The sequence below is a fragment of the Lactuca virosa genome, chromosome 1 (assembly GCF_052849685.1).
Source record: "Lactuca virosa cultivar CGN04683 chromosome 1, Lactuca_virosa_CGN04683_v6, whole genome shotgun sequence".
NCBI classification, from domain to species: Eukaryota; Viridiplantae; Streptophyta; class Magnoliopsida; order Asterales; family Asteraceae; genus Lactuca; species Lactuca virosa.
Window position 1 is genome coordinate 215,996,883 of NC_136426.1, and position 17,665 is coordinate 216,014,547.

A 17,665-nucleotide genomic window follows, 5' to 3' on the forward strand; every position below is an offset into this window, starting at 1 on the left:
GGGTGGGTGGTTGGGGTGCATCTCGCAAATCAGAAGCATGTATGTGTGTGTTTAATTCAAAGTAGAGGTGTGTGGGTGTTAATTTGGTCGGAAAAGGCATCACCACCACCGTGAGGTGGTGGCTGCCACCACGTGCGATCGTCGGCCACCACTAGGGTGGTTGTGTGTGTGTGTTTGTATTAGAGTGTGTGTGTGTGAGTTAGTTGGGTTTTTGGGTTGTAAAACTAGGGTGGATGTATGTGTGTGTTTGTATTAGTGTGTGTGTGAGAGTTAGTTGGGTTTTTGGGTTGTAAAATGTAACTAGAAAGAAGAATAATGAAAAGAAACTCAAACCACCACCGTAGGGTGGTGGCTGCCGCCACCGGTCGCCGTGTCAGGTGGCGGTGTGCTTAGTTTTTGTTTGGATTACTTTTGGGATGCTTGGACAGAATGGGCCCAATGAAACCCTAGTGGGCCCAATGAAACCCTAATGGGCCCAATGATGCCCTAATTGACCAAAAAGCCCAAACATGTGACTAATAGGCCTAGTGAAACCCTAATGGGCCTAATGCACCCTAATGGATCTAAGGACTTGACTTTTGGGCCTATTGGGTTATGATTGGGTTGGAAACCCTACTTAGGATTTAGAAAACCCTAATTTTTGGATATATGGGCCTTGGACTTATCGGGACCCACATTTAGGCCATTGGAATGGAATTGTAAATTACACCCAATCACACCATATGATTTATTTAGAAAAGTGATGGACTTAATGGATTAAGTCCTTAATGGGTTAAGTGAGAAACACTTAACCCTAATCGTCATTTCATGTGAAAACCCTAATTTCACTTGGGCTTTGTGTTGGGCCTTTCTTTTGGGCTTTGGTGTTTGGGCCAATAATGGGTCATCCAAGAATAATCATGTGGACTAGAATATGTTGATGGGCTTTAGGGTAAGGCCCATATGAGGGTTTGGGCCCAATTTGGAAAATTGGGCCGTAGATGAGCCATAATTTGGGCCTTTATGATTATGAGACATTGGGCCATTAAAACTGCCAAATGGTTGGACCGGACTAAATGGGTGGGCCTTTGATTAAGACCATGTAAAGGTTTGGGCCCAATTTGGAAAATTGGGCCATATGATGGGCTTTGATTCATTATTTAACTTTTGGGCCTTTGGATTGGGCCTTGAGTTGAATCAAGCTAAGATAGGGGTTAAGCAGTCTTTTACCCCAAGCATGGACTTATGATTTTTGTGTTGGAACCCAATTATTAATTGGGTGTTGTTTTGATATTGACAGTTCGGGAAGCTGTCATCCAGCAACCAGGGTTTCGTCTATGGGACTTCAACAGTGTGAGGTGAGTTACCTTCCAGTAGAAGTGGGTCTACGGCCACAATGTCGGCCTACTAGTAGGGATTGTTTGTCGAGTAGTTGTCTTTGTGATAATTACTTGGGTTTGTCTCTATCTGATGTGTTTTATGTGCTAGCATGATAGTATGTTATGTGATAGTGGTAGTAGGGGGAATAGTCCCCGACTATCGGTCGATAGGGCTGAAGGGGGTAGTTTAGTACCCAGCTATGTTAGACAGATTATGATATATATGATATGTTATTATGTGGTAGTAGTATGGGGTGAAATAGTCCTCAGTTACCGGTCGACAGGACCGAAGGGGTAGGTTGGGCACCCGGATATGCCTGACAGGGGTAGGTTGAGCACCCCGGTATGCTCAGCAGGGTAGGTCGGGCACCCAGATATGCCTGACATGGGGCAGGTCGGGCACCCCGGTATGCCTGACAGTATGTGATTTGTATGGTATCTGGTATGATGGGGGAACTCACTAAGCTTTGTGCTTACGGTTTACAGTTTTGGTTTCAGGTACTCGTTTTCAAAGAAAAGGAGCCGGCTCGATCGCAGTGCATCACACTATGTTTTCCGCACATGAGATCTTTGGGATTACACTCTGATATGGTTTTATGATAATAGTTTTTTATTATTGACACTTTGGTTTTGACATGAGTTATTATTATGAATGTTTTTATACTGATGGTTTTATATATTAACTTAATTAAAATGAAATTTTTGGTCTTGAATTTTGGGATGTTACAATGTGTACGGCCACACCTTCGCCTTGCCACGAATCATCTGAAGAACCTGAAACCATAAACAAAAATTTAAGCACAAAGCCTAGTGAGTTCCCCCCCAAAGTACCAACACACAAACAAATAGCATATATACAATAACAACATGTATTAGGTTTACAACAAAAACACTGGATTACCCATGAGCCGACAGTATGAGTCTGGCTAGCCTATCAGGCCCACAGCTCACATATGGCCTGCTCTTGAGCCCACAGCATAATTCTGGCTTGCCCTCAGAACCACAACTTATATATGGCTTGCTCCCCAACCCGAACAGTCATCGGACTGAGATACCAATGTTCAACCCTTAGTATGAGTCTGGCACACTAGCCGGTCATCGGCTCGTATCTGGAATGCTACTCAGCCCTCAGTATGAGTCTAGCATGCCTTACTCGATCCTCAGCTCATATCTAGATTGCTCCAATACCCTCAAGTCCTCAGTACGAGTCTGACATACCACCGGGTCCTCAGCTCGTATCTAGAATGCGCCTGAGCCCTCAGTATGAGTCTAGCATGCCCTACCCGACCCTCAACTCATATCTGGAATGCTCTAGGTTTTGTTGGCTACAGCACAAAGCAGCACAACCTCAACCCAACACAAAATGCCGACAGATAACAAACATATACAGAATAACATGCAGACAAAATCGTAGGTAATCATACTGATCTACCAGTCTAGCATACGAGCAACTAGCATATAATCATGCAGATCTATTCCATACTCGACATATCAACGAATAGCAGGAATCAAACCAATGGGTTGGCCTTTGTGCCTTCAACCCATAAGTACAGTGAGGAAAACTCACCTCGCACTGCCGAATCATACAGACGATCCCAGGCTACTGGCTGACAAATTCCCGAACTGTCAATATCAAGACAACATCCCATCAACAGCTGATCCCACAAATAAAATCTGACTGCAGATATGCTAAAATCCACGATCTATCAAATACCACAATGAAAACCCATCAACATTTATTCCATGACTCACACTATGAGTCCAAATTAGGGTAAAAGACATTTTTACCCTTACTCAAGCTTGGCCCAACCAGATGACCAAAAGCCTAAAATCTAAATTAAGCATCTAAGGCCCAAATATGGCCCAATTTTCCAAATTAGGTTCAATTCCTTTTGTGGGCCTCCACCCAAGAAGGTCCAACAAGTCACAACAGCCCAACCATAAAAATTCAGATGGCCCAATATGGCCCAACACAACCAAGCCCATAACCGAGTCCACAACGAAAGAGCCCAAGTCTGCCGAGTACGTGGGGTGTACTCAACCTGTACGCTCAACATACAACATGGAAGGCTTGTATGCGCAACGTACATACTTGTACGCCCAGCGTACTCACCAGCCATGGCCATCTTTCCAAATTATTACTTAATCCATTAAGACTTGGATCCAAACTCATATCTAACTTCCTCACGGTGTTTAATCACATAAAGTTGCCAAATGTTTATGTATGTGTGGCTAAATGGGACTCTAGAGCTCAAAGGAGCTTAATACTTGACTTAATACATGCATGAAACCAAAACCACCATAAAGTTTGCACCTTTATGCCTAAGGAACCCATCATATATCCAAATCTATAATTTACAAGCTTCAAAACAACTTTAACTCCCAATCATCAACCAAAAGGGTCAAAATGACCAAAAATGAACTAAAAAGAAGATCCATGAAATGAAAAATCAAGATTTGGACTTTATACCTCCCAAGCCACCAAAAGGAGATGTTAATGCTGGATCTCAAAGCTTTCCTTCAAAGAACAAGTCTTCAAGCTTCTCCTTCTTCTTCTAGATCCATAAAACCCTCCACAAAACCTCACAAGAGCTTCAAGATCACCACACATGGGCTAGGGGTCGAATTAGGGTTTTTAGAGCATGGAGGTTGGCTTAGAAATGATCAAAATAGGCTATCATAAAGCTTATATAGGGTACAACACAAAAATTAGGGTTTTTCTTACTCACTCTCGTACGCCCAGCATACGAGGCCTCGCACTCCCGCACCACCCTTCGCAGTACGCCAAGCGTACTGACCTTTGCAGCAATACGCCCCGCGTACTCCCTTGGTACGCCCCGCGTACTAGGGTTCCCTCTTAAACCCTAAACACTCTGAAGGCCATAACTTCCTTGATCTAAGTCTGTTTCCGACGAACTTTATATCAACAGAAAGCTGACGATAAGCCCTACACTTCTAGAAACCCATCATAGCTTTAAAACTCCCCGAACCAAACCCAAAATTCATAAAGGACTGAGTTAACAAATTACGATTATGCCCTTGGGCTCCGAGACACCATCGAACACTCGTATCACTTAGACTTTAACGCCCTCACCCAAAAGGGCCAAATCCTTTCTTCCCCAAGATCCCAAGCCTTATGATAACTGATGATCGGGGCCGCAACCCCGAATAATGAAACGATTCGAAAACGGGTGTTACAACTCTCCCCCACTTAAATTCTATTTCATCCTCAAAATCATTCCTTATCATCCCCGGCATGCCTGACAGCTTGAGGGACGCAACCACAACCTTGAACATACAATTACCTTCCTAAGGCTACCGAACCCAGCAGAACTTCCCACCCGAAGAAGACGACTCCACAATCCCACGCAGAAACCCAACCTACTTTATCAGAAACCTGAAGTCTTGAATTGGCTGACTTCCTAACAGACTGCCCATACTGAACCAATGCTAAATCCATGACACTTATCCATCAAACTATCTATTCAACTCCTGATGATAACAATTCCATGAACACAATGAGATACAAGATATATATTTCCTTAATTGTCGGACCGATACGTTGCTGCTATAATCCTGAAGCCTCATCACTTGCCCGACCTTCACACATGTAGAACCATCCCAGAGCACAGACACATAAGCTAAATCCTGAACCCTCCAGCTGATGCCTTTGACATACAAATTTCTTAACCCACATCTCTCTGAATACAGACCTTGCACGGATACACTCGTGATTCCCAACGTGAGTCTCCACCAAAATCCCTCTCGAAAACGGCCACTCATAATATCTTCTTTTAGACCCTTACCTAAAACTAATGAGCATCCAATTATGAATATACCCCCAGTCCATGACTGGAGACACTACCAGAAAACATTCATAAATGATCCTCAAAACATACCGATCACGAACTTCACCCAAAACCAAACCATATGATGTACCAAAACCTTAATAACCCTTGACTCTCTGCTATGTCATTACCAACCACTGCTTCGACGAGCAAAGATGATCAAACCAAAAATTTCCACGTTATATCCAACCCCTTATCGGCTTAAGTGTACCCCCACTTGGACAACCACTCAGGACATTCATAAAGAACTTTATGACTTGCGACCTCATAACCAATTCCCAACTTGAAAATAGAAACCCTAACAACAGCTTGCGAACAATCGGAATTATAATGCATACATCCCACAGAGACTTTCTGATACCTGACTAATACTCCCTACAACCTTTATTGTTTCCTTTATCCAAACCATCTAATTTGTGAGTCTCCCGACTTCGATCAACGCGTCAACATCGAAAGTACCACCAACAGAAGAAATGAACATTCGTGATCACTAGGCCCACAAAATATGACTGGAATACCCCTACAAGGTCCTCATCATAGGTCTGGATTGCCTCCGAGCCCACAACATGAGTCTGGAATGCTCTCCCCGGCCCTCAGCCCATGTCTGGAATGTTCTTGGTATCACACCAACCTTGTCGACATTACATCATTCTCCCAACACTTCGGGTCTAAAGATACCCACCTCATTCCATTGCCTTATAAGGACCTAATCAACGTCCCTCACGATGCTAACCGAGCGCAACAATGTCGTAATCTAATCACACACGATTCCCTTTACAGAACAAGTTGCTACCAAAGCAAAACCCTTTGAATACATGGTCACACACGACCTGAGAATAGGAAAACGGTTGCACTCATGACCCAATTCGAAGGCTATAACCCAAAAGACCCATGCACATAATTCTAACCAAGTGCTCCAATGTTGTCTTTCCCAGCTCACGTGAATTACCACCATGTATATCCTTAGGGAACCCATAACCTCATCCAAAGAGAGAAGAAATACCAGAGATAATCGAAATAACACCTCAATCAATAACATAAAACATCCTCACGATCTATCGAAACAAGATTCCATACTTGATTGAGACCGAATGGATTCCACCAATACGCAACTAGCTCGAGAAGACTTCCAAGGTGATCCCGAAAGTTACCAAAACCTGAGTCTGCTATGAACCAAGTTTTCCACTCCACCCTTGAGGGTAAACATACCCGAAGACCAAAGGAGCATAGAACATACTTAACTTGATGACAGATTGACCCAACCATTGAAATTCAATTGTCACAACTTGAACTTCCGGAGACCTTCCGCTGAATGATGAGTGAAAGGACCAACGATCGAGGACACAATGACGCTTCATCCAGAGACCAAAAACCCACCCGAAACTGAACATATCCGCCTTTGGAGATGATTCACCGATCAACATCTGCCCAAACTAATCTGAAAGCAACAATCCGAACAGCGAACTGACAAATCCCTCAATGAACGACACTCAACCTGAGAATCCCAGTTCTCCCCCACTTAGGGCTCGAACCACCACCCGCTGGCGTTGAAACCAAATCATAACTCAGACTAGCTTAAGCATGTACTACCATTCCTAACACTGGAAATTATGAGCCTGATCACTGCTTCTCCGAACTCGGACAAAATGAAAGGGCATACCCTTGCCACAGATAACGACATTCCAATCCATCAATCAACCATCTCACTTATAGCTACAAAACCCAAGCCGATCATAACCATCGTCCCCTTCTTGAGTCCAGCGACCTGAATACCCGACCTCGAGCAAAACCTTCGAGGTCTCAAACCAATAAGCTCACTAGGTCAGCACCAAACAACCCAAATCGATAACGCCATTGGGGTGCTCAAAACAATTACCATGACCATCCTCATTCCTGAGTAGTCATAACCACAAGATCGACAGGAACGGAAACACTGCCACGAATTATGGTATCCAACCATGCTATCTTCCCCGAACAACCCTTAGAATCCCTAAAACCTTCCTTGATTCGAGTATGGATCCTGTGATTCCATTAGTACGGGCCCAATATTACCTTCCACACCTATCCGTACTTTCCTCAATAATCATCTCGGGTCCTCTAAGACCTAGTTATAAAATACTCTTGAAACCTACTCAACAGCGAAACAACCACACTAAAATACTCCCTAGGATATCCTAGGATTCACCCATACCCCCTCTGCCATAAACTACTGAAGAACCCCTACCAATGTCATCTAACCACTTCATGAATATAATTACATGCAACAAAGCTCAAATAATCCCTCGACTAAAGGACTCAACCCTATAACGGTTGGACTCAAACAACAGTCGCGCAATAGGTTCGAGTCCTTCATTCTAAGATTATTTAACCTTCATAGAATTTAATTTATTATATTCATTTGATGGCTAACTCTCATCAACATGGGTCCCACAAAGCACAAAGCAAGCAACATTAGAACAGAGAAGTCGACTGGCACTAAAACGCAATAAAATCAGACAGGTCCTTATACGAAATCCTCGATCTCAAACTCCCTGCACCACGGGTGTATCTTTTCCATGCTCTTACTCTCCCCAGAGTGGCTAATCATTCCTCATGTTGACCCGCTATACACTGCACCCACTCATGAAACTTCCACCAACCCTGCAACACTCGTGTATGCTAGTCGTACATAACATTGGATCCTATATACAGTCGAATATATGTTCCTACCCTAAGCCCTTTATCAAAAAAGAACAGGAAATAAGGCCACACCAAACATTCTTAGGCTATAAAATCTTAGTTATGTACAACTATGATGCATACACTAAGCAACTACAATAATGATGTCAATTTCATATAAGGAAGAACCCTAGGCTATCAGGCATCATATAATTAGGCAATTCTATCATGCAATTCCTGAAGATCCCTAGCCTATCACTAGCATGATGTTCTAACATATCACAATATCAAAGAATAGTGTGGTATTTTGGGGTCAACTTACTGGCTCCGACTGATCGTACACATCGCATCCTCTTTTTGTTATTTTGAAAGCAACTTTGAAAATTATGTTTAAAACCCTTACTTTGAAAATCATTTTTAAAACCCTTTTTCCTTAGTTTTAGACTGGATTCACATGAGTGTTCCTCTAATTCACTTAAACCAAGGCTCTGATACCAACTTGTAACATTCCAAAAATTTCAACAAATTTAGACTTTTCAAAACAACCCATTTATTGATAAAAGTGTTTACAAAAACATTGTCTCCAAAACATGATTTAAATCAGAGTCTCCCAATATCCAATACGTCGTAAAACCAAGGATTTGTACGGTCACGCCTTCGCCTTGCCACAAATCATCAGAAGAACCTGAAACCATAAACAAAACTGTAAGCAGAAAGCTTAGTGAGTTTCCCCCAAAGTACCAACACACAAACAAATAGCACATATAAAATAACAACATGTATTGGGTCCACATCTAAAAGACTGGATTACCCCTAAGCCCACAATATGAGTCTAGCTTGCCTATCAGGCCCACAGGTCACATTTGGCCTACTCTTGAGCCCACAACATAAGTCTGGCTTGCCCTCGGGTCCACATGTTATGTCTGGCTTGCTCCCCAACCCAAGCAGTCATTGGACTGGAATACAAATGTTCCGCCCTCAGTACGAGTCTGGCATACCAACCGATCCTCAGCTCATATATGGAATTGCTACTGAGCCCTCTGTATGAGTCTGGCATGCCCAACCCGACCCTCAACTCATATATGGATTGCTCCAATACCCTCAAGTCCTCAGTACGAGTCTAGCATACCACCGGGTCCTCAGCTCGTATCTGGAATGCACCGGAGCCCTCAATATGAGTCTGGCATGCCCTACTTGGCCCTCAGCTCATATCTAGAATACTCCAGGGTTTGTTGGCTATAACACGAAGCAGTGAAACCTCAACCTAACATAAAATTCCGACAGATAACAAACATATACAGAATAACATGCATACAAAATCATAGGTAGTTTTACTGATCTACCAGTCTAGCATATAATCATGCATGTCTAATCCATACTCGTCATATCAGCGAATAGCAGGATATCAAACCAATGGGCCGGCCTTGGTGCCTTCGACCCATAAGTACAGTAAGGAAAACTCACCTCACACTGTCGAATCATACAGATGATCCCTGGCTACTGGCTGACAGATTCTTGAACTGTCAATATCAAGACAACATCCCATCAATAGCTGATCCCACGAATAAACTCTGACTACAAATCTGCTAAATCCACGCTCTATCAAATACCACATTGACAACCCATAAACATCTAGCCCCTGACTCACACTATGAGTCGAAATTAGGGTAAAAGACCTTTTTACCCTTCCTTAAGCTTGGCCCAACCAGATGACCAAAAGCCTAAAATCCAAAATAATCATCTAAGGCCCAAATATAGCCCAATTCCTTTTGTGGGCCTTAACCCAAGAAGGTCCAACAAGTCACAACAACCCAACCATAAAAATCCAGATGGCCCAATATGGTCCAACACAACCAATCCCAAAACCAAAGAGCCCAAGTCTGTCGAGTACGCAGGGCGTACTCAGCCTGTACGTTCAACATACAACATGGAAGGCTTGTACGCGCATCGTACATACTTGTACACCCAACATACTCACCAGCCATGGCCATCTTTCCAAATTATCACTTAATCCATTAAGACTTGGATCCAAACTCTTATATGACTTCCCCAAGGTGGTTAATCACATAAAGTTGCCAAATTTATGTACATGCATGGCTAAATGGGACTCTATAGCTCAAAGGAGCTTAATACTTTACATAAACATGCATGGAACCAAAACCACCATAAAGTTTGCACCTTTATGCCCAAAGAACCCATCATATATCCAAATCTACAATTTACAAGCTTCAAAACAACTTTAACTCCCAATCATCAACCAAAAGGGTCAAAATGACCAAAAATGAACTAAGAAGAAGATTCATGAAATGAAAAAGCAAGGTTTGGACTTAATACTGTTGGGTTTTGAGCATACCATCATTCCTATGGTGTACGTGCAACCCTAATTGCATGGATCTAGGTTGTTCTAATTTGAACATACAACTATGAATACCAAAGCAATAACCCTATTACTAGCATTCATATATCGAAAATCACATATGATTAGGGTTGGAAACTTTACCTCACTTGTTATATTGTAATAACAAGAATTCCTTGACCTTTGAAAGCTTAGTGCCCAAGTGTTGCACCTCTAATGGAGTCACAAACACCACTAGCAACAAGGAAGAACAAGAGAGAGAGGAGGAGGCTTCAAAAGTCGGCCTGGGTTCCTTCTAAAGGCATAGGCCGATTTTGAGAGCCATTGGGGTTCCTTTTATAGTTGAGGATTACTAGGGTTTTCAACTTGGAAACCCTAATTCCCTTGCTTAGGCCCTAAGCAACATATGGACTCCCATTGGACAAGCCTTGGACGGAATCTTTATGGAATCTCATAGAGATTTCGTCCACCTTATACCAATAAGGTCCATGAGCCCAAACTATAAATATTACTGATTTACATAATCAGTCCTCGTTAATTTAATCAGTCTCTTTTGATCACAAAATTAATTACAAATTAGTTTCTGATCAATACTAATTAAATAATATGATTTCTCAATTAATATATTATTCTTATAATATATTAATAAACCATAATTAATCCTCTTTCTCCATAATTCATCCTATTAGTTGCTATGGTGAAGGCAACCCAAAAGGACCATGCTCATAATCAAATCAAGTACGTACCAAAATAGTTATGGGCTTAGACACCTAATCCAACAAATACATCCCAAGCCACCAAAAGGAGATGCTAATGTTGGATCTCAAAGCTTTCCTTTAAAGAACAAGTCTTTAACTTCTCCTCCAAAACCCTCCACAAAACCTCACAAGAGCTTCAAGATCACCAAACATGGGCTAGGGGTCGAATTAGGGTTTTTAGAGTATGGAGGTTAGCTTAGAAATGATCAAAATAGGCTATCATAAACCTTATATAGGGTACAACAAAAAATTAGGGTTTTTCTTACTCACCCTCGTACCCCCAACGTACGAGACCTCACACTCCCACACCACCCTTCGCAGTACGCCAAGCGTACTCCACTTTACGCCAAGCGTACTGAGAAATAAGTTATTTAATTTAAAATGAAATTTTAAATTAAATAATTGTTATGGTTTATGGAAGTGGAGTACATAATTGCTATGGTTTATGGAAGTTTATGTTATCAGCTACGTTTTAAGAAATGATTTTTATAAGTTATTTAATTTAAAATGAAAATTTTGGCTTGAAAATTTGGGATGTTACAAGTTGGTATCAGAGCCTTGGTTTGAGGGATTCGGACACACCTTCGGGGGTGTCTGGACTCAAATTGAGGGTTTGAAATATTTTTCAAAAAAAAATAATAATAAAAAAAAATGTTTTTCCAAAAGATAAAGTGAGAAGTTTTGAGAAAGAACGAGGTGTGTGATGTGCGCAACCGGCCGAGCTCAAGTAAGTTTTCCCCAAGTTACCCATACATGTTATGTTATGATATGATATGATTATGAGAACTGCATGCTAGATTAGGACTAAGGATCTAGGAAGGATGCCTTAAATGCTTATGGCCTATGTATGAGAACTGCATGCTAGATTAGGGCTAAGGATCTAGGAAGATGCCTGATATGCCTGCTATACATGCTTTTTGAGCTGCAAGATATTACTAATTAGTCAGTTATATGATAGCTTGGATAAAGTATGTCTAATTGGGTTACTCAATGCCCGAATGTTGTTGCTTTGTGCTAATAGGAGTTCTAACTATCTTTAGTTAACTAATAAATGAATACATCACATTACATATTGCGAGGATTGAATAATTTCAGAAGGTAGGGTTTAGCCCTATTTCGCAGCTCTTGTCTGAGTCCAACCGTTGTAGGGTAGGACCCCTCATTCGAAGAATTATCCGATCTTAGTGATATGTAATGGTATTCGTGAGCTAGATAGGTAAAGGTAGCAGGAACTTCTTACACAGCTGATGGCGGAGAGTGGATTGGAGAGTTACCCTAGGGTAAGCCTAGGATGAGATTAGCAAAGAGTGCAACAGTAGTAGAAGGGACTTGGTGAAGTCGAAGTAATCCTTGAGGAAAGTACGGATAGATGTGGAAGGTAGTATGGGCCCGTACTACTGAAAGCAAAGGATCCGTACTCGAGTCAAGGAGGGCGGAGACAAAATCAGGGAACTGTAGAGTGTATGAGACCTCCCGAGGTTTATGTATGATTTTGACGATTATGTGTTTTGTTTTAGAATGGTGATAATCACACGTCATGGAGGGGGAGGTTCAGGATCAGGATCGGGTTCGGGGGCAGGTTTCGAGCCAGTGGATGAGGGACTACGCAAGTTCATCGCGTCTGAGATCACGAGAGGTATCCTTGAGTCGACCCCGATGATTTTCGGGTCGATCAAGGAAGGGATCATTGAGCTGATGGAGGATCGCCTCAGAGCGTTCCGGAGTGACATGGCGTCTAGCCAGTCAGGTACGAGCACACTGTCTTTTAAGGACTTCAGGGGGAGTGGCGCGCTAGATTTCCACGGGGTGAAGGACCCCATTGTTGCCAGGAGATGGATTGCAGACATTGAGTCTGCACAGTTGACGAGCTTCTGCCCAGAAGGGTCGAATGTCCTCTATGATGCGGGATGTTTGAGAGACAGGGCCAGGGATTGGTGGGAGTCAGTTGGTGACTCATTGGGAGCCTCAACTATTAAGGCTATGACTTGGTCGGACTTTGTGACCAGGTTTAGGGCCGATTTTGCGCTTGCCGTGGAGCTCCAGCAGCTGGCCAGGGAGTTCCTTGATATGAGGCAGACGACAGAGACAGTGGCAGAGATTACCGCCAAGTTCCGGGAGAGGGACTTATTGGTGCCTCGGTATGTAGGAGATGAGAATATGTGGAGGGCCCGCTATCACGACATGTTGAGAGCTGATATCCGGGAGCATGTCAGCTTCTCAGCATGTCCGACCCTGGATTCCATGATTGCCAGGGCGAGGGAGAGGGAGATTAATTTGGAGCACATCAGGAAGAGGAAGGCGGAGACGGAGTAGGTTACTGGGGCTCCGAGGAAGAAGCCCAAGGGATCTGACACTAGGCCGAAGGGCCAGTCGGGCCAGGGCCGCTGCAGGAAATGCGGCAGGCCGCATGAGGGAGCTTGTAGAGTGGGATTGTCTGGCTGCTACAAGTGCGGAAAGACGGGACATTTCAGCCGGGATTGTACCGCCCATGCGTCCACTGTTCAGACATCAGAGTTGTTGTGTTTCCACTGCAACCAGCGAGGCCATAAAAAGGCCAACTGCCCGAGATTGACAGCAGCAGCAGTGCCAGTGGTGGCGCCAGCTCCAGCGACCCTGCGGATCACTGATGGCCAGCAGGGAAAGTCAAAGGCTCCAGTGGTGAGGAGCCGAGCCTTCCAGTTGACCACCAAGGAGGGACGCGCCGCACCCGATGTGGTGACGGGTATGATTTCTTCTCCCTAGCCTTTATTTTATGTTGCTTATGATATTGATGTGCCATGTTATATGTTTTGTTTAGGATCGTTCCATGTGAACGGTATCCCAGTTCAGGTGTTGTTTGATTCGGGCTCTACCCGATCATTTGTCTCTCTTGCGCTTAGCAAGAGGTTCCCTGAGTCTTCGGGCATGTTGGATTGCCCCCTAGAAGTCGAGATTGCGTACGATCGATCAATGCGAGCATCAGAGGTTTTCAGTGATTGTGTTTTGAGGTTGTTCGAGGAGCGTTATTTGGTAGACTTGGTTCCCATCCCGTTGCATGGGAACAAGGTGATTATAGGCATGGATTGGTTGAGCCCAAATGGGGCGGTGATAGACTGCACGCAACAATTAGTGCGTGTCAGGACCCCAGGTGGGGGAGAGCTGGTGATTCAGGGCGAGAGGCCACATCGTGGACCAACATTATGTTCAGCAGCGAGGGCTAGGCGCTACCTTCAACAGGGTTGCGTTGGGTATGTCGCCTATGTTATGGATACCCGGGAGGCGGGCAAGGCGTCAGTGAGCGATGTACCCGTGGTGCGAGATTATATGGACGTATTCCCAGAGGAGCTGTCTGGGATACCTCCGGAGCGACAGGTGGAGTTCAGGATCAACCTAGTCCCTGGTGCGGCTCCAATAGCCAAGGCACCATATCGGTTGGATCCTCCCGAGATGCAGGAGTTGTCTGTGCAGCTGTAGGAGCTGCTAGACAAGGGTTTTATCAGACCGAGCAGTTCACCCTAGGGAGCCCCGATACTGTTTGTGAAGAAGAAGGATGGGTCGCATCGGATGTGTATAGATTACCGGGAGCTGAACAAGGTAACGGTGAAGAACCGTTACCCACTCCCGAGGATTGATGACCTATTCGACCAGCTGTAGGGAGCATCTTGGTTTTCCAAGATAGATTTGCGTTCAGGCTACCATCAGATGAGGTTCAGAGACGAGGATGTACAGAAGACTGCATTCCGGACTCGCTATGGCCACTACGAGTTCATGGTGATGCCCTTTGGGCTCACCAATGCTCCTGCCGTGTTCATGGACCTCATGAACCGCGTATGCATACCGATGTTGGATCGGTCTGTGATAGTTTTCATTGACGACATCTTGGTTTACTCCAAGACGCAGGAGCAACATGAGGAGCACTTGCGGGAAGTGTTGGATACCCTGAGGAGGGAGAGCTTGTATGTCAAGTTCTCCAAGTGCGAGTTCTGGTTGCGCGAGGTGCAGTTTCTTGGGCACCTTGTCAAACAGAACGAGATTTTGGTTGACCCGGCCAAAGTGGAGGCCGTGATGAGATGGGAGGTTCTGAAGTCTCCATCTGAGATTCGAAGTTTCTTAGGATTGGCAGGCTATTACCGGATATTCATTCAGGATTTCTCCAAGATAGTCGTGCCCTCGACCCGACTGACGAAGAAAGTCGTTGTATTTCGCTGGGGGCCTGAGCAGCAAGCTGCATTTGAGACGCTGAGACAGAGATTGTGTGAGGCGCCAATCTTAGCCCTACCAGAGGGCGTAGATGATTTTGTGGTGTATTGCGATGCATCCATCTCAGGTTTGGGCGCAGTGTTGATGCAGAGGGGGCATGTTATCGCCTACGCTTCGAGGCAGCTGAAGCCTCATGAGGCGAACTATCCGACGCATGACTTGGAGTTGGGGGCAGTTGTTTTCGCCCTCAAGATTTGGCGTCATTACCTCTATGGGGTCCGCTGTACCATTTACACGGACCATAAAAGTTTGAGGTACCTTATGGATCAGCCGAATCTGAACATGAGACAGCGTCGATGGTTGGATGTGGTAAAGGATTACGATTGTGAGATCCTCTACCACTCGGGGAAGGCCAATGTCGTGGCCGATGCGCTTAGCCGCAAGACAGCGCCGATCAGAGATATTTGCATGAGGATGACCGTGGTGACTCCGCTGTTAGAGCAGATTCGAGAGGCCCAGTAGGAGGCCATGAAGGAGGAACATCGTAAGAGTGAGCGTATTGTGGTTCAGGTTTCCTCCTTCGATTACGACCGCCGTGGGTTGTTGACTCTACACCGTAGGGTGTGGGTCCCGTATAATGGAGGTGTGCGTCAGGTATTGATGGAGGAGGCGCAGAAATCCAGGTTTTCTATCCATCCTGGAGTGACGAAGATGTACAGGGATCTTTGTCTTGATTATTGGTGGCCCTGCATGAAGAGGGATGTAGCTTGGTTCATTGAGAGGTGCCAAACCTGCAGGAAGGTCAAGGCCGAGCACCAGAGGCCTCACGGAAGACCCAACCGTTAGATATTCCGCTGTGGAAATGGGAAGATATCACTATGGATTTCATCACGAAGCTTCCCAGGACCGCGCGGGGAGTGGATTCGATTTGGGTCATCGTGGACCGGTTGACCAAGAGCGCCCATTTCATTCCGATTCAGGAGAGCATTTCGGCCGAAAAATTGGCCGACATCTATATCAGAGAGGTAGTGGCTCGGTACCGGGTGCCCGTTTCGGTGATTTCCGACAGAGATGTGCGGTTCACTTCCAAATTCTGGAAGAAGTTTCACAACGAGTTGGGTACTCGTCTGCAATTCAGCACTGCTTTTCACCCGCAGGCGGATGGTCAGAGTGAGCGGACCATCCAGACGCTAGAGGATATGTTGCGGGCGTGCGTATTGGACTTCGGTGGTAGCTGGGATACCTACCTTCCTCTGGCAGAGTTTTCCTATAATAATAGCTACCACGCGAGTATTGACCGTCCTCTCTTTGAGATGTTGTATGGGAGGAAGTGCAGGACCCCGATATGCTGGGGTGAGGTTGGCCAGAGGGTCATGGGGAGTACCGAAGTGGTACTCAAGACTACGGAGAGGATCCAGCAGGTGTAGAGCAGGCTTCAGACTGCTCAGAGTCGGTAAAAAATTTATGCTGACTGGCGACGTTTGGACTTGGAGTTTCAGGTCGGGGATATGGTGCTTCTGAAGGTGTCACCTTGGAAAGGTGTCATTCGGTTCAGGAAGCGGGGCAAGTTGGGCCCCAGATACATTGGACCTTTCAGGGTTGTAATACGGGTGGGCAAGGTGGCATATAGGCTGGACCTTGGAGGATATTCAGGTGGATGACAGCCTGAACTACATCGAACGGCTAGTGGCGATCCTCGACAGGAAGTCGAAGGATCTAAGGAACAAGAGGGTGGAGTTGGTGAAGGTGCAATGGCAGCACCGCAAGGGCTCGAAATGGACTTGGGAGCCGGAGGACGAGATGAGGGAACACTACCCCGAGCTTTTTACGGATTCAGCAGCAGACTTCGAGGACGAAGTCTAAAATAAGTGGGGGAGATTTGTAACACCCGGTTCCTGGTACATATTTAAATTCAAGTATTTTTCATGTTTTTCCCTGGGACTCGGCGAGTTGGAGGCCCAACTCGTCAAGTAGACTCGATTTTGGACCTGGAGGTTTAGTGACCTACTCGACGAGTCGGGGGACCTTCTCGACAAGTAGAAGTTGTCTAGACGAAACCCTAATGTTAGGGTTTGCACCCTATTTAAACGTCTTATTCTGCCTCAACCCATCCCCCATCGTCCCTCCCAACCCAGAGAAACCCTAACTCGAAACCCTAAGTCCCTTTTGAGTGTTCTTGAGCTTGTTGGTGCCTTTTTGTGTGTATTTGAAGTTGGAGAAGAAGAAGGAAGCTTGGAAGTTCAAGTGGAAGCTAGTAGATCCAGAGGTTGTGACTCATTTCCACCTTATTTGAGGTATAAAGTTGATACCTTGGCTATTCACTACTTAGATCTTGATTTGGGGCTATTTTCTACTTTTTCTAAGCTTTAGTGGAGTTATATTCGGATTTTGTAGAAGTGGATTTGTGCTTCAGATCTGGAACCATTGAGGGTTCCCATGGCATAAAGGTGCCAACTTTATGGACATGGGAGACCCATGCGTCATGTATACCTCTTTTATGGCTTTTTT